Raw genomic sequence first — 22465 nt, 5'->3', positions numbered from 1 at the left:
GGTTGCCACTCTTAACCAGGCAGGCAGGCCAATAGATTTTTCTCCCACAACCTGCTTGGTCCCGAGGTACATCACTCCTCAGTCGAGAAGGAGGCCCAAGCGATAGTTGAGGCGGTGCACCACTGGCGAAATTACCTGGCCGGTAGACGGTTTACCCTGCTGAAAGACCAGAGAGCTGTGGTCTTCATGTTTAATACTAAACAGCGGGGTAAAATCAAAAATGAGGAGATTCTTAGGTGGAGGATCGAGCTCTCCACCTATAATTACGACATCTTGTACCAACCACATAAACTCAACAATCCCCCAGACCCCCTATCCCAGGGGACGTGTGCCAGTGCACATCTCGACCTCCTTCAGACCCTCCATGACAGTCTGTGCCACCCCAAGTCACAAGGTTATACAATTTCATCAAGACTTGGAACCTTTCGTACTCCATGACCAGATGCTGCCAGATCTGCGCAGTTCTACTGACCCGAAAAAGCACATCTCATTAAGGCCACACACCCTTTTGAACGGCTCAGTGTCGATTTCAAGGGCCCCTTACCCATCGCAAATAGGAATGCCTACTTCCTGACGGTGGTGGACGAGTTTTCCAAGTTCCCCTTTGCTATTCCCTCCCTGGATATGACCTCGGCGACGGTAATCAAGGCATGCGCAGTATCTTCACCCTGTTTAGGTACCCCAATTATATCCACAGCGATCGGGGGTCCTCATTCATGAGTGAGGAACTGCGACAGTACTTCCTGGCCAGAGGCATAGCCACCAGCTATAACCCCACGGGGTTTGCTTTCCCTTGGAGATCGGCGAATGGTGCCTCCATTCCTCCTTAGATAAAAATAATTCTCTCCGTTTCTGTTTAAAAAGAAGGGGTGAATGTAATGGTATGGATTGTATGTACTCATTGGCTGGTAAAGGCTCGGGCTGGACCGCCCCCTGTTGACACTCTCCCCTGGACTCCTCCTCTGGGAGGCCATAAAGGTCGAGCCACCTCTCCCTTCCCTGCACTCGCCTAGCTTGGATCCGGGCCAGCTCAAGTCTATGTACAATGAAGTCAATCATTCCCCTCAGCCTTTGTCCTCATGATTATTGGGGAAACTGGTAGTGCCCAACACTGCACTACATGACAAAGGAGGGTGGCTGCGAGAAAACAGTGCAAAAAGGCTCGGTGGCCATTTTGCTGTGACTCAAATTCAAACTTGGCGCCTTCATTGCCAGAGGAGGAAGGAGGGCAACCATCTTGATGTGCCACAACATCGATGACATCTTACCCGTGGGCAATCCAGGGCGGTGGGGGCCACTCGAGTGAGGAGTACAGAGTATCCGGAGTCCTAGCCTCGAGTCCTAGACACTCCACTGAATGCCTCATTGCCACAGTCTCTACTGAGACTCACAGACTGTACAAAAACACAACCTAAAGATGTAGCCTTCTAATTATCATCAATTCCTAGCGTCTCATTCACATTCTATGCATATTCCACAAAGTTGTATAGTACACAAGAGAAACTTGTCCGTGAACTACTCTTTGCAGACGATGCCGCTTTAGTTGCCCATTCAGAGCCAGCTCTTCAGCGCTTGACGTCCTGTTTTGCGGAAACTGCCAAAATGTTTGGCCTGGAAGTCAGCCTGAAGAAAACTGAGGTCCTCCATCAGCCAGCTCCCCACCATGACTACCAGCCCCCCCACATTTCCATTGGGCACACAAACCTCAAAACGGTCAACCAGTTTACCTATCTCGGCTGCACCATTTCATCAGATGCAAGGATCGACAACGAGATAGACAACAGACTCGCCAAGGCAAATAGCGCCTTTGGAAGACTACACAAAAGAGTCTGGAAAAACAACCAACTGAAAAACCTCACAAAGATAAGCGTATACAGAGCCGTTGTCATACCCACACTCCTGTTTGGCTCCGAATCATGGGTCCCCTACCGGCATCATCTACGGCTCCTAGAACGCTTCCACCAGCGTTGTCTCCGCTCCATCCTCAACATTCATTGGAGCGCTTTCATCCCTAACGTCGAAGTACTCGAGATGGCAGAGGTCGACAGCATCGAGTCCACGCTGCTGAAGATCCAGCTGCGCTGGGTGGGTCACGTCTCCAGAATGGAGGACCATCGCCTTCCCAAGATCGTGTTATATTGCGAGCTCTCCACTGGCCACCGTGACAGAGGTGCACCAAAGAAAAGGTACAAGGACTGCCTAAAGAAATCTCTTGGTGCCTGCCACATTGACCACCGCCAGTGGGCTGATATCGCCTCAAACCGTGCATCTTGGCGCCTCACAGTTAGGCGGGCAGCAACCTCCTTTGAAGAAGACCGCAGAGCCCACCTCACTGACAAAAGACAAAGGAGGAAAAACCCAACACCCAACCCCAACCAACCAATTTTCCCTTGCATCCGCTGCAACCATGTCTGCCTTTCCCGCATCGGACTTGTCAGCCACAAACGAGCCTGCAGCTGACGTGGACATTTACCCCCTCCATAAATCTTCGTCCGCGAAGCCAAGCCAAAGATAAGAAGAAAGATAGTACATTTGTCATACGAAGGGGAGAGTTTTGTAAAGTATGCCTGTATGTACTTAATGAATTGTATGCTGTTCAGTCCGGACTTCCTGTATCTCCTTAGACCTTGGAGTATTCTGGTCCCCTCCCCCCAAAACATTTCAGAACGGAGGGCCCCTATAATCAGAACACACATACAGCCTGTCCACACTGAATATCGACCCCCCACTTCTCTTCCCGAATCATTCCCAAGACTGAAAACCTACTGCTACCTAGAGCAGGAGGTGCAGCAGAGCAGATCGAGACTTCATAAAGTCTGAGACACAACGTCTATTCAAGGAAGGTATCATTGAACCTAGCACCGGCCCGTAGAGAGTGCAAGTGGTCGTGGTAAAAGGGGAAAACAAGTCCAGGTGAGTAAATGACCATAGCCAAACTATTAATCGGTACGCGCTCGTGGAAGTTTACCCCCTCCCTCAAATTGCGGACATGGTGAATGATATTGCGCAGTATCGGATCTATTCGACCATTACCTGAAAGCTGCTTATCACCAGCTCCCAATCTGTTCCGACAACTATCCATATATAGTATTTGAGGCTAACGGTTGTCTCTATCAATTCCAGAGGGTCCCTTTCGGTATTACTAACGGGGTTTCTATCATCCAGAGGCAGATGGACAAAATGGTGGATGAGTATGGTTGAAGTCTACCTTTCCCTACCTCAATAACATCACCATAGGTGGCAATATACTAGAGGACCATGACGCCAACCTTCAGAGTTTTCTCCATGCAGCGATAACCCTGATCCTCACTTATAACCCTCGCAAATGTGTGTTCAGGACTAAACGCCGGGCTATCCTTGGCTATGTGGTGGAGAATGGCATCATTAGCCCAACCCCAATAGGATGTGCCCCCTGTTAGAGCTCCCCATTCCCAGGACCACAAAGGTTTTGAGGAGATGCCTCGGGTTTTTTCTCATATTATGCCCAGTGGTTCGATCTCTCTTAAAAGTCACTTCTTTTCCCCTCTCAGCTGAAGCCCAAATGGCTTTTAACTACCACCAAAACCACATTGCAAAAGCTGCCATACACGCAGCGGACAAAAATTTACCTTTCCAGGTGGAAAGTGACGCTTCAAACGTGGCCCTGGCTGCTGCCCTCAACCAGACGGGCAGGCTGGTTGCATTTTCTTCCTCGGCCATTGCAAGGTCACAAGCTCTGTGGAAAAGGAGGCTCGAGCCATTGTCGAAGCTATGAGGCACCAGAGGCTGGTCAGAAATTTATGCTCCTCACTGACCAGCGCTCTGTTGAATTTGCGTTTAATAACATCAAGAGGGGAAAAATCAAAAATGATAAGTTGCTAGGTGGAGGATCGAGCTCTCCACCTACAATTATGACATTGCCTTATGGCCAGGAGCCCTTAATGACCCTCCAGATGCCTTAACCAGAGGAAGATGTGCCTCTGCCCACACCGGTCAACTGTGGTCTCTACATAATGAGCTCTGCCATCCAGGGTATACCCGCATGGCTCATTTTGTTAAGGCGTACAATCTGCCCTACTCCATTGAAGATGTCAGGGAAATGACGTGGTCTTGCCAGGTCTGCACGGAGTGCAAGTCGCACTTCTATTGCCCCGCAAAGGGGCACCTGATTAAGTCATCCAGTTCATTCAAACGGCTCAGTGTCGACTTTAAAGAACCTCACACCTCCACGAACGGGACCAATTTCTTCCTCTCTATCTGTGATGAGTACTCCCACTTCCCGTACACCATTCCATGTCCAGACACACCCACCGTCAGTAATAAAGGCCATTTTCAGCCTGTTTGGAGGGGTAATGTCCACGACAGCTGCAGGCTCGTTTGTGGCTGACAAGTCCGATGCGGGACAGGCAGACACGGTTGCAGCGGTTGCAAGGGAAAATTGGTTGGTTGGGGTTGGGTGTTGGGTTTTTCCTCCTTTGTGTTTTGTCAGTGAGGTGGGCTCTGCGGTCTTCTTCAAAGGAGGTTGCTTCCCGCCAAACTGTGAGGCACCGAGATGCGTGGTTTGAGGCGATATCAGCCCACAGGCAATGGTCAATGTGGCAGGCACCAAGAGATTTCTTTAGGCAGTCCTTGTACCTCTTCTTTGGTGCACCTCTGTCTCGGTGGCCAGTGGAGAGCTCGCCATATAACACGATCTTGGGAAGGCGATTGTCTTCCATTTTGGAGACGTGACCTACCCAGCGCAGTTGGATCTTCAGCAGCGTGGATTTGATGCTGTCGGCCTCTGCCATCTTGAGTACTTCGATGTTGGTGATGAAGTCGCTCCAATGAATGTTGAGGATGGAGCGGAGACAACGCTGGTGGAAGCGTTCTAGGAGCCTCATCCTTTATGAGTGACGAGCTACGACAGTACCTGCTGGCAAGGGGCATCACATCCAGCCAGACTACTCGCTACAATCCCCAAGGAAACGGCAGGTTGAAAAGGAAAACCCCATGCTCTCGAAGGCTGTCAAACTGGCTGTCAAGAGGTCTTACAGATTCATGCTTGCAGGAAGTTCTTCCTCCGGTCGTTACTATGTACAGTGACCAATGCCACTCCTCACGAGCTCCTATTCAATTTCTTTTTTTTAAAACTTTATTTAAGATTTTATAACATGAATAACATATAAGATTACAATTAAAAAAATTAAGAATAAAATAATAAAATTACAATACAGTATCAGTAATCTAAATAAACTATACTCTCCCCAATAATTATTACACATTAATAACCCAACTCAAATTAGTCCAACCCCACCTTTCCCCCCCAAAATAAAGAGTGAAGAATTAATAAAGTTAATAATATATGTGAGAAAAAGAGAAACCCACTTACAAAAAAAAACAAAAACATAACCGATTAAAATACTATCAAAAAGAAAAGTAATTAATACTAAGATATCAGACTTAAAAAACATATTTAAATCAAACTTAAATGCATATATTTAACAAACGGAGTTAAGATTAAACATATATTTAACTCAAGCTTAATATAAAAAATTAGTAAAGTTAGTAACATTATCTATCAAAAATTCTTAAACAATAATCAATTCTTAAAAAAAATTTGTAACATGGAAAAAAAAGATGAAGAAAAACTTTCTCTATAGAGATAAACCTTCACCAAATATGATCTATCATCATATTAGTCACATAAACCACCATCTTAAAACAAAATTCAAACTTCATTAAGCATTGTACAATTCAATTTATAACTTTCACCATTATTCCCTTCATTCTATAACTAATATAGCAAAATAATATACACCAGAATTACCACTCCTTTCACCTTAAAGAAAAAATATTAAAAAAAACTTATCCATCCCATTCACATTTAAATTTCAAATATTCCTTATCTACTGAATAAACTTTACAAAAAAAACCACATAAATTTTCAGTTTTTTTAAACAATCAAATACTTTCTTATGCTTTTTTTTTTACATTTAAACAAAAAAAAAACCCCTTCACTCTTTAATCTAATAATACAAAAAAAAGGAAAAAAAACGGGTAGGAGGTTAAAAATACCCCCTCCCGTCTAAACCGCGCAATGCGGTAACTCCCAAAAAAAATGGGTGTGAGATAACTCACACGTGCAGATGACTTTCAGGAAATAGTGCCTATCCAGTTCTCTCCCCCAACTCTCACTTCATCTTAAACTAACCTCATCATTATTTAATATCCCTTTTTTGTAAAAAAAAACATTAGAAAAAAAAAGGACAACTCTTCTTTTATTCAGCTCCAACTGCCGAGTCACCATTACAACCATTCCTTCTTGGAGCACGGCTCTTTTCTTCCATCTCTTGTCTCCTTAGAGATCGCGGCGGACTATGTCTCTGTTGAAACTGAGTGATTGGCAGCTCTTGAGCAAATGCTATAGCTTCCTTTGGAGAATCAAAGAACTTTGGTTGGCAACCATCTTGGAAAACCTTCAAAACAGCTGGATATCTAAAGGTTGCCTTGTAACCTTTCTTCCATAACAACTCTTTAGCAGGATTGAATTCCCGTCGTTGGAACATAACTTCTTGACTCAAATACGCATAGAAGAAAACTCGATTATTTTGAATCATCAAGGGTGATTTTCTCTGTTGTGCATTTCTAATAGCCACTCGTAAAATTATTTCTCTGTCGTAATAATTCAAGCAATGAACCAAAACAGGTCTTGAACTTTGACCTGAAATAGATCTTCTACGCAAGGCTCTGTGAGCACGTTCCAGTATTATATCTTCCGGGAAATGTTCTTGACCCAGCACCTGCGGAATCCATTCAGTAAAAAATTTTCTTGGGTCTGGTCCCTCCATACCTTCCGGCAAAGCAATAATCTTTATATTGTTCTGACTGGATTGGTTTTCCAAATAATCAATATTTTTCACTAAATTTTTATTTTGAGTTTGTAAGTCTTCGACCATTTTGGTCACATCAAAAATTTGATCCCGTATTTCGTCTATATCTTCTTCACACGAATTAAATTTATCTCTCACTTCAAGTTTAAAAGCTCCAAACTCAGCCATTTGTTGAGAATGTATTTTCACCAGAGTATTAAACCTAGTACCAAGTTCAGTCATAATCTTGGATAATCCCTGCATTGTATAAGATAATTTAGATTCAAGATTCACAAAAATCTTTTCAATTGGAAGAGATTTTGGCTCAACAGATTCCTGCTTCTTCTGCATAACCAAAGGATCTTCTGTTCCTTCCTTCATTTTGGTTGCCTTCCTTATAGTATGACTACGTGTGGAAACCCCAGCCACAGCCTCTCCAGCAATGACTGGAGGACGCTGGCCGGGGTTTTCCCCAGTCCATAATGTATTAAGTTCTCCCAGTACATCAAGTTGTATAGGTTCTTCTATTTCAAAAGATGCAGTTTGCAGCGCCACCTCTACAGTTGACAAATGCCTTTGAGTAACTCTTTGTTCTAAAGGCTGTTTGGCGCCCTCTTTAGGGGGCTCTACTGATGTAACATAGAGCTCTACATCCGAACACTGTACCTCTCTCCTGGGATCCATTTCACGCTGAAATGTCTTTCCTGTAAGTAGGCTCCAAAACTTGAACTTTTGGAAAATGTAGTTTTTTGATGATCTGTTGTCATTTTTTTTTTGCTCTTTTCCACCAATTGTACCATCATAAGTTAAATTAACAGCACTGAAATTATCTAAACTTTTAAAGAATTTTAACAGGCAATTCTAGACAAAACAATAAGATAGAATCAGGAGAGGACTGGAAGGCACGTCTGATCCTTACGCCATCTTGCCACGCCCCCCGCTCCTATTCAATTTCGACAGAACGTCAGCATTGGGAACTACACTCTCAACCTGGCCCACCACTCCTGGGCTGGTCCTTCTCAGGAAGCACATGAGGAGAAGCAAGACCGACACCATGTCTTGTCAAACTAATAGATGGCATTGAAATTGTGCTTGGCCACACAGACGTGGGTGTATTACAAGTAGAGCAGTGGGCTAAGCTCGCATCCTTGGGGTGACCCTGTGTTGATGATCAGTGAGGAGGAGACATTGTTTCCAATTCGTGCTGACTGTGATCTTCCGAAGAGAAAGTCAAGGATCCAGTTGCAGAGGTGGGTACAGAGGCCTAGAGTTTATAGCTTCTTGACCAGGACTGAGGGAATAATAGAATTGAAGGACGAGCTGTAGTCTATGAAGAACAGCTGTATGTATGAACTGCTGTTTTCAAGGTGGTCCAGAGCTGAGTGGAGAGCCAGCAATACTGCATCTGCCATGGAGCGATTGTGATAATAGAAGGATTGTAGCAGATCCACATCTTTACTTATGTACGTTAATTTTGGCCATGGCCAGCCTCTCAGATCATTTCATCAAAGTAAAGGTTAATGATACTGGGCGGTAGTCATTGAAGCAGCCCATGCTCTTCCTCTCGGGGATGATTGATGCCCTTTTGATGCAGGTGGGAACCTCTGACTGCCACAATGAGAAGTTGAAAATGTCCGTGAACGCCGGCTAGTTGCTTGGTGCAGATTTTCAGTCCCCTGCCAGGTTTCCTGTCAGGGCCTGGCGTTTTACGAGGCTTCACCCTCTTGAATGATATTTTGACATTGCCCTCAAAGACCAATATCACAGGGTCCTCAGGCTTATCAGGGATTCTGGTAGGTACAGTTTGGTTCTTCTTCTCAAAGTGGCCATAGAAGATGTTCATCTCATTGGGTAATGAAGCATCACAGCCATCTATAGGGTTTTCCCTCGATTTGTAGGCTGTAATGGCCTGCACTCCCTGCCATAGTTGGCATGTCTCTAGTTTCCTCTGGAATTGACACTTTGCTTCGGAGATAGCTCTTCCTCAGCTCGTACCTGGACATCTTGTAAACATCTCGATCACTGGCCTTAAACACCCTTGTTCTTGACCTCAGAAGGTTGCAGATCCCCTGATTCATCCAGAGCTTCTGGTTGGGGAGCACCTGGTATTTACTCGTGGGCTCACATCCGTCTACACAGGTCTTGATGACACCTGTTGCATGTTCATTCAACTCTATGGATAAGTTATTGAACATGTTCCAGTCCACCGATTCAAAGCAGTCCTGCAGACGCTTCTCCAACTTCCTTGACTACACCTTTGCCGTCTTCACCACTGGTGCTGTGGTCTTCAGTGTCTGCATGTACGCCGGGAGTAGCAGTACAGCCAGGTGATCAGACTTACCGAAGTGCGGTCATGGTATGGCTCAGTGGTGGAACAGTGGTTGAGTGTATTGGCTCCCCTGGTCTTGCATGTGATGTGTTGGAGGTAGTTTGTCAGAGAACTCTTCAGATTAGCCTGATGGAAATCTCCCACAATGATCAGGAAGGCATCTGAATCTGCTATCTCATGGCTGTTTATCACCATGTTCAGTCCTTCCAGTGCCAGCCTGACATTAGCCTGGGGCAGAATGTATACTACAAACAGGAATGATAGTGGTGAACTCCCTCAGCAGGTAGAATGGGTGGCTCTTGGTCGCCAGAGGTTCCAGGATGGGAGAGCAGGTCTGGGACGCGACCATCACGTCTGTGCACCATGATGAATTGATGACACAAATGCCGCCTCCCCTGGTTTTTCTAGATGCCGGTGTTCAATCAGCACGATGGAGGTGGTAGCTCTTGGGCAGCAGTGCCGTTTCCGGAATGTCCGTGTTTAGCCATGTTTCCATAAAGCACATCACACAGTACTTCCTGATGTCTCTCTGATGTTGAGGTCTGGCTTGGAGTTCATCAAGTTTGTTCTCCAAGGGCTGTACATTGGCCATGAGGATAGTAGAGAGCAGAAGCCTCGGGTCCCAACATCTCAGCTTGACCTGCAGCCCTACTCTGTGTCCACGTTGTCCAGTCTTCTTTACTTGTCTCGTGAGTCTGTTGCTGGAGTTTTTGTTGCACCTGCTGGAATTGTTGTTGCACCTGCTGGAGTTGTTGTTGCACCTGCTGGAGTTGTTGTTGCACCTGCTGGAGTTGTTGTTGCACCTGCTGGAGCTGATAAAACTCCAGAGTTGTTGTTGTAAAACACGGACTTGCTGTTGTACTTGTGTGAGCTGTTTAAAGGTCCCTCGGCCTGCCGGAGATTGCCGATTCTACCGGTTCTGCCAATTCCAAGCGATCTTAGCCCCTCCATGCTGTCAAGTATGTCTGATTTTATGTTTCTCGTTTTTTTGTTTGATTTTTAGGAATCTGAATAGGAATATTTGATTATTCTCGTCAGAGCTACTCACAAAAAGTGGCTGCTGTAAAGGACCATCTTGCCTGATACCTTCATTGGAGATATTTTTATTGTACTTTCTCGAGTTCCGACTTCTCCATAATGATTCATAAAACTTTCATCTGACAAACTCTAACTCATCCAGCCCTTTTACAATATGGGAGGACAGTCAATATGTGAAAAATTTAAACTACCAATTGCCAGAATTTGCTTTGCAACAGATACCTCTGTCTCTCTGCATATTTGCTCCTCCATTTTCCACTTCCTATCACATTAATGTGGTCGTCCTGTTCCCATTCCTTGTCTCCACCCACAAAGCCTCAGAAGTCGAGCCCACGAGACCATCCTGACTGAGAACAGCTGTGACATGTTCCTTGACTTGCAATACACCCAACCCTCATTCTTTGCCCCCCCCCCACTGAAACAATGGAACCCAGAAATTGAGCTGCCAGTACTGCCCCTCTTGGGGGGATCCAGAACATTGAGTTGCCAGTCCTGCCCCTCTTGGAGGGACCCAGAACATTGAGCTGCCATTCCTGCCCCTCTTGGAGGGACCCACAATATTGAGCTGCCAGTTCTGCCCCTCTTGCAACCATTTCACTAACGGCCATAGTTTCATAATTCACGTGCAAATCCACTCTCTAATCTCATCCTCCTTGCTTTGAAATGGTGCAACTTAGAACATTATTCACACCACTCTAGTGGAAAGAGTGAACACTACCTAGTCCAGGTTGGGATATTTGTTTTCTACAAGCAAGCGGAGTTTAAAACGACAGATGTGAGCTGAGCACTAACTTCAGTACAGATAGTCCTCAACTTCTGACCTACATGAGTTTCGACCACTCTTTTCTATAGTTGTGCTAGAAATACAAGCAAGAGGAAAATCATATCCCTTACTGATAGAGCTGCTAAGAGACTGAGGAAAACCATAACTTTGGAGGTAAAAATGAAAGCCTTTCACCAACATGACCAAGGTAGAAAGGTCAATGATGTTGCACGCAGTCTACAATTCTCCCATTCCATCGTGTCAACAATTTTAAAGGATGCAGAGAGAATATGTGAGGCAGTGAGAGGATCTGTAAGTTTTAAGAGCACAATTTTAACTAAACAACGATGAGGACCCATTCATGAGATGGAGAAATTTAGTGGTGTGGTTGGAAGATCTGATCCAGAAACGCATGCCACTGGATTTAAGGATAACTCAGACAAAGGCTAGAAATCATTTTGATGCATTGAAGGAGCGAGCGAGAGCTTCTCCAAGTAATGGCTGATTTAGTAGATTTAAAAGAAGGTACAGCTTTTTTTACCCCCTCCATAAATCTTCGTCCGCGAAGCCAAGCCAAAGAAAAACAGCTTGCACAAAGTACGAGTCTCAGGTGAAGCAGCAAGTGCCGATGAAGGAGCAACCAAAAGGTTCATTGAAAGTCGAGATAAGTTCATCCGTGATGGTGGTTATCAACCAGAGCACATTTTCAATAAGGACAAAACGGGACATTTTGAAAGAAGCCAAAACAAAGGAACATCCATAAAGAAACTTGCACAAGTCGTTTCCCACGGGATCGGTCGTGATGTCTCCACCCCCCCCCCCCCCCCCCCCCCCCCCCCCCCCCCCCCCCCCCCCCCCCCCCCCCCCCCCCCCCCCCCACCATTGCCTCCTTAGCAACCGGTCCCTTGACAGACATCCAGACGGTACCCGCCAGAAATTTTGAGAGGGCAAAGATCCTGGGCTACACTCTCAAGCCCAACCTGGATTGTCCCACCATGGAAATGTGCACCAGAATGATCCTGTCCCAAATGAAGGAGAAGGAGGAGTGGATCAAACGCCAATAGGATTAGCTTCCTCTCTCTCCCTCCCTCTCTACCCCCCCCCCACTCCCCGGCTCTGGGTTTAGGAAATATTACCTGCACCTTCTGATGATTAAACATGGGTTTGTCAAAATGTCCCACAGGAGGGCAAAGCCCAACATGATTAGTTCCCCCACTCCCCCTCCCTCTCCCTACCCAGAGAACCATAGACAATTACAGCATTGTAACAGGTTGCTTCGGCCCTTCTCGCCTGTGCCGAACAGTTAATTTGCCCAGCCCCAATGACTAGCACCCAGTCCACAGCCCTCCATACCTCTCCCATCCTGTACCTGTCCAAGTACTTTTTAAATCGTAACAGTGAGCCTGGTTTCACCACTTCAGCTGGACACTCATACACACTCCTGCCACTCTCCATGTGAAGAAGTTTCCCCCTAAACTTTCCTTTGAACCCATGTCCTCTGGAGGCTGGTGGGATGAAGGGGATCCTCCTCAATATTGCACACTAAAATTGCACACAGATGCGATTCCTTCAGGATCCTATTAAATTACATCAAAACCTATGTACTTTTAGTTTTTCTGCTTGCGATAAATGCCAACATTCCATGACCTTTCCTCATTAGTTAGTCTGCACTAATGCTCACCTTTTGTGTTTCATCTAAGAATCTTAATTTCCTTTGGACCACAACATGGGGCTGACTAAAATAGTTTGCTCTGTCGTTTCTTTTAATCTCTGATTGCACTCAAAGCTACTTGCAAGGAGGACAACTTGTTTTTAATCGCTTACAATCAATGGCCGGTCGATACAACACTCCTCAGGTGAATCTGAGGTAAGGGGGGCGGCGGGGGGAAGCCGATGTGAGAAACAGAAGTACCTTCACAGAATTTGCTTGAGACAAAAATTGAGAACAAAGAACTTTTATTATACTATTACAACAATGCAAAGTTGGGTGCTTCCCCTTACCCTGGGAATACACACAGATACTGAGGCTGACCCAACTTTTATACATTTCATTTCAGTACAGAGATACCTTCCCCCTAACATTCTTCTGCCTCCTGGATTGGTTTAGCATTAGGTAATTCTGCCCACGTGGATTCTAACTTCTTATCAGTTTATGTGCCTTCCTGCAAACTTGTTAGCCAGGAAATATCATGTCTTTGTTCTTTACTCATTAATCAATCCCCAAGACTTGCTAAAGCTATTTACTTGCTATCCTGTTTTGAAGATCCTTATTTTATTATACTTTTATAACCCTTCCTCCCATTCCAGCATCCCTTCACCCTGATTTAACCCATAATACTTCATTTCTAATGAGCACTTGCTTGACTCCTCACATTCCAGTATCCCTTACACCGGGGTTTACATTGGGGAAGGTGAGGGTGGAGCGAAGGGAGGAGCCAGTCATCAGAACAACGCTCATGCAGTGGATTCCCGTTCACTGCAAGTGGATCAGCTCACATTTTACTTCGTCTGTTAACTTTTGTTGTCCCCTCAACTCACCTCCCGGTCTCCCTTTACTAATTCCCCCCTCTTCATCTCATCTGAAATGTTGGCTGCAGTTCACTCAATTCCTTTGTCCGAGTCATCAAATTAAAATTATAAATCCCACCCCTTCCCTTGCCCCCCACCCCACGAAGTCCTATGACAACCCAAATATGTTTCTCTCTTCAAGGTTCGTTTTGTTGTCAATGACAATTGTCAATTACATTGACAATGTATCCGATACGTGATCGGCTGGATACACAACAATCGGAGAGAGTTCCTTCAGGGTCACTGAGTGTTGGGGGACGGAGCGTGACGGCGGGAGGGAAGGAGGTGGAAGAAGGTCTCACCCGGGGGAAGAATTTGAAAGATATTGAAAATCATTGACGGAACGGGCTGGGAGAGGAAAGAAGAGCAAAATCCAAGTGAACAGCGAGGAAAGAAACGAAGTAAATGGAGAACGGGCGGCCGACCTTGACAGTGGAGCCTGGGGCTCAGGTTCTGGAGCCTCCATGGATGATGCGCGTGATGTGGTCCACCTCGCCGGGGAAGGTGACGCTGGAGCAGCGCGGACCGCTCCTGAGGGGGACCAGAAGGTCGTGCGCGTGCGGGAAGGGTCACGCCCCCGCACGGGCTCAGTCTGGAGCAACCGGCTTCGGAATGGAGACTGGATAGCGCCACCTCTGGTGCTGGTAGAATGGAGGTACCACAACTTGGGGCCGAGTTGTCAGAAACACCTGTTTTATCGACAAGGACTGATCCAGAAGGAAAAGAGGAAGAAGAAGAAATTCAAAGTGCAATTCCGTCATGATTGAAAGGGCAACTCGAGATGTGGAGAGAGGATGTACAGAACATTTGAAGTGATGTGAAAGATGTTCGATCTGATAGGTTGAAGGAAGCTGCAGAAGTTAACAAAGTTAAAGACAAAGTTCAAAGAGTGGAATTAGACGTTAAAAATGATGTGGATAGAATCGAGATGGTTGAAACTCTGGGAATGTCTGGGACATACAGCGGAAAGAATTGCAGGAGAAGATTTATATCCAAGAAAATCATAGCAGACATAATGATATTAAGATCGTTGGCCTCAGAGAAGATTCTGAAGGTAGTGAAAATCCCGTGGAATTTGTTCAGAAATGGATTCGTAAAGTTCTGGGTGAAGAAAATGTTCCTCATGGAATTAAATTGCAGAAAGCACATGGAGCTTTAAGGAGGGAGCCACTGCCAACTCGGCTACCAAGGGCTGTATTAGTGAAATGCCTATGTTGTCAAGGTAAAGAGAGAATTTAAAAAGTTACACTTCAAAAGGCAAGGTAAAAATGTTCGATAATGGTGGGAATCAAATGATCATTAACCTATGATAATGGTGGGAATCAAATCTTTTTTTATGCCGATTTGAGTTGGGTAGTGGTGGACAGAAGAAAGAGTCAATCCAGTGAAGGCAATTCTTTGGAACAAAGGTTATAAGTTTACGTTCAGACTCCCAGCTACGTTAAAGGTGTTTCTCAATAACAACCCATCTAAATATTTTGCAGCAGCGGAAGAAGCAAGAGTTTTTGCAGAATCTCTTCCTTCAATTAAAAAAGATAATCAGGGAGCAAGAGGTATAAGTCCTCAGCGTAAACTGCAAAGGGAGGTGATCCAGATCCAGCTCACACCTATGGGAGCCGAACTGTTACAGGTTTCAGGCTGTTGACAGGAGTTGCTGACAGATCCGGGGGAACAAAGGCAAACAGTTACAATCGATGGTGACCAAGTAAACGCTGACCTGCAAGTGGATGCAGAAAGGCTGTTTTGAATATAACAATAATTGTTATTTTCTTTCCCCTGATGGGGGGGTGGGGGTTGAAGTTTCATTCCTCGCTTGCCTTATCCGTCAAGTGCCATATTTTATTTATTAATTTTAAACCACGGTCATCATTACATTACATTCAATTCCAGAAATTATTTTTAAAAAATTATACATGTGGTATATCTAATCCCACCTCGTCATCCCACCCTCCCACCTCCCTTCCCCCAACCCCTAGAAAAAGGGGAAAAAAAGAGAAACCGGAGGATGCCAAAAAAGTAAGACATTTATACTGTAAAATCTACTGGAGGTTTCCCAGAAGTGAGGTCTTCAGGGAGCCTATTAAACATGCAAACCCACATGACTACCATGATATTGCTTTACATTTCCTAGAAACTGCTAAAGCAATTAATACAAATTCAATTTAATAGATATTTTATTTTAATTTTGGCCTTATAGCCTTAACATTACTGAATAAAATTATCAGATCCTGTGGGAATTTGTCCCCTGTGATTCGTTCCAAAAATTTACCTACCCCTCACCAAAATTGTTTAACTTTGGGACATGGCCAAGTTGAATGCAAAATGTTCCAATCTCAGATCTGCCCCCGAAACATAAATCTGATGTAGCAGGATTTAATCTATTTAATTTTTGTGGAGTCATATATAATTGATGTAAAAAATTATATTAGTCCGAGCAATATCTTACATTTATAATTTAGTCATATGACTGACATAACTCCGTCCAGTCCTTGTCACTTATTTGTATCTGTAAATCTACTTCCCATCTTAATCTGGATTTATGCACCCCAATTTGGGGGGCTTTCATTTGAAGTAAATTGTACATTACTGAAATAAATTTATTTTATTTTCAGTAGTATTACAAATCAGTAATTCTAATTCACTTTGATAAGGTAACATCAAACTAGGACCTATTTTTCCAGTTTAAAAAAAGTTTAACTTGATAATAATTAAATAAAGTATTGTTATGTACATTACATTTTTCCCTCATTCATTCGAATGTTATAAGTTTCCCATTCTCAACGCAATCTTCAATCTTTATAATACCCATCCATCTCCAAATAATCAAAAATTGGTTATCTATTGAAAATGGAATAAGCCTATTTGACAAAGAGGCTTTTTCCTAGGTATTAAACCTTTCCTATCAATTTCATTATCAATATTATTCCACAACTCAATCAAATGTTTCAAAATAGGTGATTCCCTACTTCCAAATAACAATTTAGGATTCCATTTATAAATAAAATCTAGGGATTCATATCCCCTATCATATTATATTCTATAAAAACCCAAGCTGGAATATTATCTAAGCTAAACAATAGATTTATAAATCTCACTTGAGCTGCTTTAAAATAATTCTTAAAATGAAGAAGTTGCAAACCCCTAATTCATACTTCCAAGTCAATTTTTCCAAAAATAAACCCTTGAGATTTTATCTTTACATAAAAAATACAAAATAGTCTCTGTAAAACATTTTTGAAGGAATTGGAATAAGAATTGACTGAAAAAGATATTGAACTCTTGGTAAACCATTCATTTTTACACCACTTACTCTGCCAACTAAAGTAATAGGTAAATTATTCCACTTCTTTAAATCTGCAACAATTCTAATAACCAATTCTAATTAAATAAATAATTTAATTCATATATATTTTTTTTTCAAATCATTATCAATTCTAATAACTAAATATTTAATAGTCATTTTACAATCTGTATAATCACCCACAGCTAAGAGTTTTTTTGTTTTCATGTTTTTTTTCCCAGTTAACTATATATCCAGAAACATCCCCATATTCTTTTAATTTAACCTGTAGTTGGGAAAAAGAAGTTATAGGATCAGTTAAATAAACTAAAGCATCGTCAGCAAACAAATTAATTTTATATTCTTCATGGTTCACCTTCATTCATTTAATCTTGCTTTAACCCTATTTATAAATCTAGAACCAATACCAAATTTCTCCAATACATTAAACAAAAAAACTGGTTTTCCAGTTGTATTTTGGCATAGACTTTATCATTACTACAATTTTATCCCACTGATCACTGAGCCACTGATGGGGATGTTGTTGGGTATGGAAAACTTGGGCCTGGGGACCTGTTTCTGCTCTGATCCCGTGTAACTACAATTCTGTCCCACATCTCTGAACATCAGCTGGGGATGTTGTTGGGTATGGAGAACCTGGGCCTGGGAACCTGTTTCTGCTCTGATCCCGTGTAACTACAATTCTGTCCCACATCTCTGAACATCAGCTGGAGGACATTGTTGGGTATAGAAAACCTGGAGCGCTGTGTCACACAATCTATGACAGGTTGTCTTGCTTCACGTTCATGAACCGAGAAAGAAAGCAGGAGATGGGCTACAATATCTGATGCACTGGAAACATTTGAGAATCTAGGGAATTTTGGAAAACCGAAAACGATCCTTCATTTGCGTCTCATGTCAGAATCTCAGCTGCTTGTTGTCAATGTCAAATCGTGCGAATATCTGACGTCACCATCGGCATCTATTCCTTGGATATTTCAAATGAAAATGGGGGAAAGATGAAGTTCTGATGCCGGGGGAAGAGGAGGTGCAACAATACACCATGTCCAGTGTGTAAACCAGAAGAGACTGTAGTCATGATAGCGATGAGCAGATTGTCATGAGCACAATCTCTTCTAGTTTACACACCAAAATTCCTACTCACTGCAGTCGAACAGGGACTTGCAGAGAAAATCAGTAAAATAACTCAATTAAATGAAAAAGACAATAAATACATAAGGTTCAAAATAAATATTCACAGCAATGCTGATGCAAACGTTGGGCCTTGAACTGGTGCAGGCGATCCTTTTGTGAGGTGCGTGAAGACCCTTATCATTGGAATGAGAGGAGGGTTCAGAACCTGATCCCTTTTGGACAAAACTGTTGCTGAAAGTGCAGCTGCTGGTCATCAGGCCCTCCCCCCCTCCACTTCTGCCTGAAGGTAACAGTGACAAGAGGTTGAGGCCAGGGTGATGGAAGTCCTTTCTATGTCTGGCCATGGTCTCAGCCACGATCAGTCCCATGGGGATCGGTAACACATGCCTGTGTCTGTTCTGCTTTGCCCCTGCCTCTGAACACCCTGTATCTTCTCAGGCACTGGAGAAGGAAAGGTGTCAATGAGCCTGGGGAGAGGTGTTGGTCCTGGTGGGACAGCTGCCAATTCGTGTCCCTGGGAAGTGGGTGTGAGGTCTGCAGCAATGGTCAAGTTATGGGAGTGAAGTGGAAGATGTGAGGGTTCAGGTCCAGCTCCAACATTGTCATCAAGTTTGGAAATGACACAGCAGTAGTTGGCCTCATCAGCAACAGTGTGGAATGGTCGCTGCAGAGGAATGGATCAGAGGTTGATACACTGGAGTCTCCCTCCTCCCTATTGACGTGATCAACCAGGATTATTGTGTGTAGAGGGTGCAGAAATCATTGAAGACCCCTTGCACCCTGCCAACAGCATCTTTCAGCTGCTCCCACACATTCCCCACACACACAATCACATGTAGGTTATGTGTGGCATGTGTGTGTATGGCATGTGTGGGTGTGTGTGTGAATAGGGGTGGTTCTGGAGTGTATGTGGGGTGTGTGGGTTGATGGTTGCGGGGGCTTGATGGAGGTGTTTGAGGGGAGTGGGTGTGTGACAGGAGTTTCAGAAAAAAGCCTCTTCCCTTGGACAGGGCCGATGCTCATCAACCAAAGAACGTCTCTCACGAACCATTCGAGACTCTCGGAGGAACAAACAATATTTATTTATTTGTTTGTAGAGATCAAAAACTTTCAAGGTCCAAAACAACCCAACCGTCCCCCTCCACCCCCCCCAAATCCCGCACACACACACACACACACACACACACACACACACACACACACACACACACACACACACACACACACACGCACGCACGCACGCACGCACGCACACACACACACACATTTGTGAAGCCACCAGGTGTACTGTTGTTCACATTAAAGGATGATTGTGGTCTAATACGGGTGAGGGGTGGGGTGAAGGGGGTGTGTGTGTCTGGGATTTTGTGTGTGTGGGGAGGCTGAGTTTGTGGGGGGGGTGTGGGTGATTGTGGGAAGGTTGATGGTTGCGGGGGCTTGATGGATGTGTTTGAGGGGAGTGGGTGGTTGGATGGGTGTGTAGTGTGCTCAGGGTGTATTTGTGGGTGTGTGTTGGGTGCATGTGTGGGGGTGTATTTGTGAGTGGGCATGTGGGGTTATGTGTGGGATGTTTGTGTGTGCAGGCTTGTGAGTGTGGGGGGTGTGGGGGAAGATGCATGGGTGTATGTAGGGAGGTGTGGGATGTGTGGGGGAGTGGGGTGGGTGTGTGCATGTTGGGGTTGTGTATGGGTGTGTGTGTTGGGGTTATGTGTGGAGGATGTGCGGGGCATGTGTGCAGGAAAGTATGTGCGGGGATGCGTAGGAGGATTCATGTGTGGTGTATGTGGGGGTTGTGTGTGGTATGAGAGTGGGTGGTGGATGTGTGGGGATATGTGTATGGTGTGAGAGTGTGGGTGTGTGTGGGGAGAGTGTGTGAGGATATGAGGGCTGTGTGTGGGGTATGTATGTGAGGGGTATGTTTGTGAAGGGAGTGGTGTGTGGGATTTGTTGGGCGTGTGGTGGTGGTGTGTAGGTTTCTGTATTGGGTAGTGTGTGTAGGTGTATGTATGGGTGAGGGTGTATTTGGAGGTTGCGTGTTTATATGGTATGTGGGGGTATGTGGAGTGGTGTGAGGGTTGTGTATGTGGGGAGTATGTTGTGTAGGGTGGTGTGTGGTGTTTGTGGGGTGGGGTGTGAGGGATGTTGGTGAGTATGGGTATGCAGGTGGGTTTGTGGGTGTGAGTGTGTGGGTGTCTGTGTGAGCATGTGGGAGTGTATTTGTGTTAGTTTGTGTGTGGGAGTGGGTGTGGAAGTGTGTGTATGTGTGGGTGTGAGTTTGTGTGGGTTTATGTGTGGGAGTATGTGTGTGTGTGTGTGTGTGTGTGTGTGTGTGTGTGTGTGTGTGTGTGTGTGTGTGTGTGTGTGTGTGTGTGCACATTTGTGGGGGTTTCATTTACATTTTTATTGAATTTTCCATCAGTGAAAAAGTATATTCAGAATATATACTTTCTTTTCTTTGGCTTGGCTTCGCGGACGAAGATTTATGGAGGGGGTAAAACGTCCACGTCAGCTGCAGGCTCGTTTGTGGCTGACCAGTCCGATGCGGGACAGGCAGACACGATTGCAGCGGTTGCAAGGGAAAATTGGTTGGTTGGGGTTGGGTGTTGGGTTTTTCCTCCTTTGCCTTTTGTCAGTGAGGTGGGCTCTGCGGTCTTCTTCAAAGGAGGCTGCTGCCCGCCAAACTGTGAGGCGCCAAGATGCACGGTTTGAGGCGTTATCAGCCCACTGGCGGTGGTCAATGTGGCAGGCACCAAGAGATTTCTTTAGGCAGTCCTTGTACCTTTTCTTTGGTGCACCTCTGTCACGGTGGCCAGTGGAGAGCTCGCCACACAGCTCCAAGAAAAGTGCAGAGAACAAAACAAAGGACTCTACATCACCTTTGTTGACCTCACCAAAGCCTTCGACACCGTGAGCAGGAAAGGGCTTTGGCAAATACTAGAGCGCATCGGATGTCCCCCAAAGTTCCTCAACATGATTATCCAACTGCACGAAAACCAACAAGGTCGGGTCAGATACAGCAATGAGCTCTCTGAACCCTTCTCCATTAACAATGGCGTGAAGCAAGGCTGTGTTCTGGCACCAACCCTCTTTTCAATCTTCTTCAGCATGATGCTGAACCAAGCCATGAAAGACCCCAACAATGAAGACGCTGTTTACATCCGGTACCGCACGGATGGCAGTCTCTTCAATCTGAGGCGCCTGCAAGCTCACACCAAGACACAACAGAATATATACAGACAGTGAACAAATATATACAAATATATCATCAGTGAATAAATATATACAGAGCATTAGTACAAAGCACAACATCAAGGTCAAATGGAAGGAACTTGACAAAATTATCTCACTTATAGAGCACGTCCTTGGTATAAAACCACATCTTCCAATTTGTCCCAAAATAGTTGGAGTTGTGTGTAGGTGTTGGGGTGTGTGTGTGTGTGTGGAGTTGTATGGGATTGGGGTGTGTGTTTGGGCGCTGCGTGTGGAGTGTTTGAGGGGAGTGTGTGGGGATTGATTTTGGGTGTGTTTATGGGTGGGTTTATGTGGGGTGGGTATGTTTGGGGCATGATTGTGGGGATGTGTGTGAGTGTTTGTGTGGGGTATGTGGGTGGGATTGTGTGGTGGATGTGTGTGAGTGCTTGTTGGGAATGTGTGTAGGCGTGTGTAAGAAGGGATGTGAGGGAGGGTGTGTGTGGGTGGTGTATGGGAATATTGTGTGGGTGTGTATGGGCAAGAAATTGGGGGGCATTATGAGGATCATGTGTGTGTATGTGGTCCTTGTGTGTGAGGATTTGGGGAGTGTGTGTATGGGTGTGTGTAATGGGGGTGGGTTTGTGCGTGCATGTGTGAATGAGGTGTGCAAGTGGGGGTGTTTGTGGGGCTGTATGTATGGGATGTGTGTTCAGGCTGTGTGTTGGTGTGTGATTGGCATGTGTGTGTATGGCATGTGTGGGTGTGTGTGTGAATAGGGGTGGTTCTGGAGTGTATGTGGGGTGTGTGGGTATGCGATGAGTGTGTGTTTTAGGGAGTGTATGGGGGAACTGTATGCGGAGGTGTGGGGGTTTGTAGGGGTGTGTGAGGTGCATGTGGATGGTTGTGTGTGAGGGGTGTTTCTGGGGTGTGTGGGGTGTGTAGGAAAAGGAGTCGGGGAGTGTGACAGGTGTGTTTGGCAGATGTGTGTGATGGGGCCTGTGTGGGGGGAACGTGGAGCTGGGTGTGTGTGGGTGTGCGTCTGTATGTGTGTGAGTGTGTGTGTGGGTGGATGTGTGTGTGTGGGTGGGTGGGTGAGTGTTCATATGTGTGTGTGGGTGTGTATGTGCAGTGGGTGGGAGTGTGAGTGTGTGGGTGAGAGTGAATGTGTATGTGTGTGTGTGTGTCTGTGTGTGTGTGTGGGAGTGGCTGTCTGTAGGAGTGAGTGTGTATGTGTGAGTGTGTTGGGAGTGAGTGTGTATCTGTGCATATGGGAGGGTGTGGGAGTGGGCATGTGTGTGTGTGTGCATTGG

At 45.1% G+C, this 22465-nt stretch overlaps 1 protein-coding gene across 1 annotated transcript in view; it reads right to left on the bottom strand.

The window, feature by feature from the left end:
* LOC138743714 (allantoinase, mitochondrial) overlaps nt 1–14062 on the bottom strand; it is a 183458-nt gene extending 169396 nt beyond the window's left edge. Inside the window, exon 1 of the mRNA XM_069899345.1 lies at nt 13954–14062. The gene's annotated coding sequence lies outside the window, so the exon portion shown is untranslated. The remainder of the gene's footprint in view (nt 1–13953) is intronic.
* Between the last annotated feature and the right edge of the window lie 8403 nt (nt 14063–22465).

The sequence above is a fragment of the Narcine bancroftii genome, chromosome 9 (genome assembly GCF_036971445.1).
Source record: "Narcine bancroftii isolate sNarBan1 chromosome 9, sNarBan1.hap1, whole genome shotgun sequence".
Classification (NCBI taxonomy): Eukaryota; Metazoa; Chordata; class Chondrichthyes; order Torpediniformes; family Narcinidae; genus Narcine; species Narcine bancroftii.
This window is presented reverse-complemented; position numbering and strand designations above follow the sequence as displayed.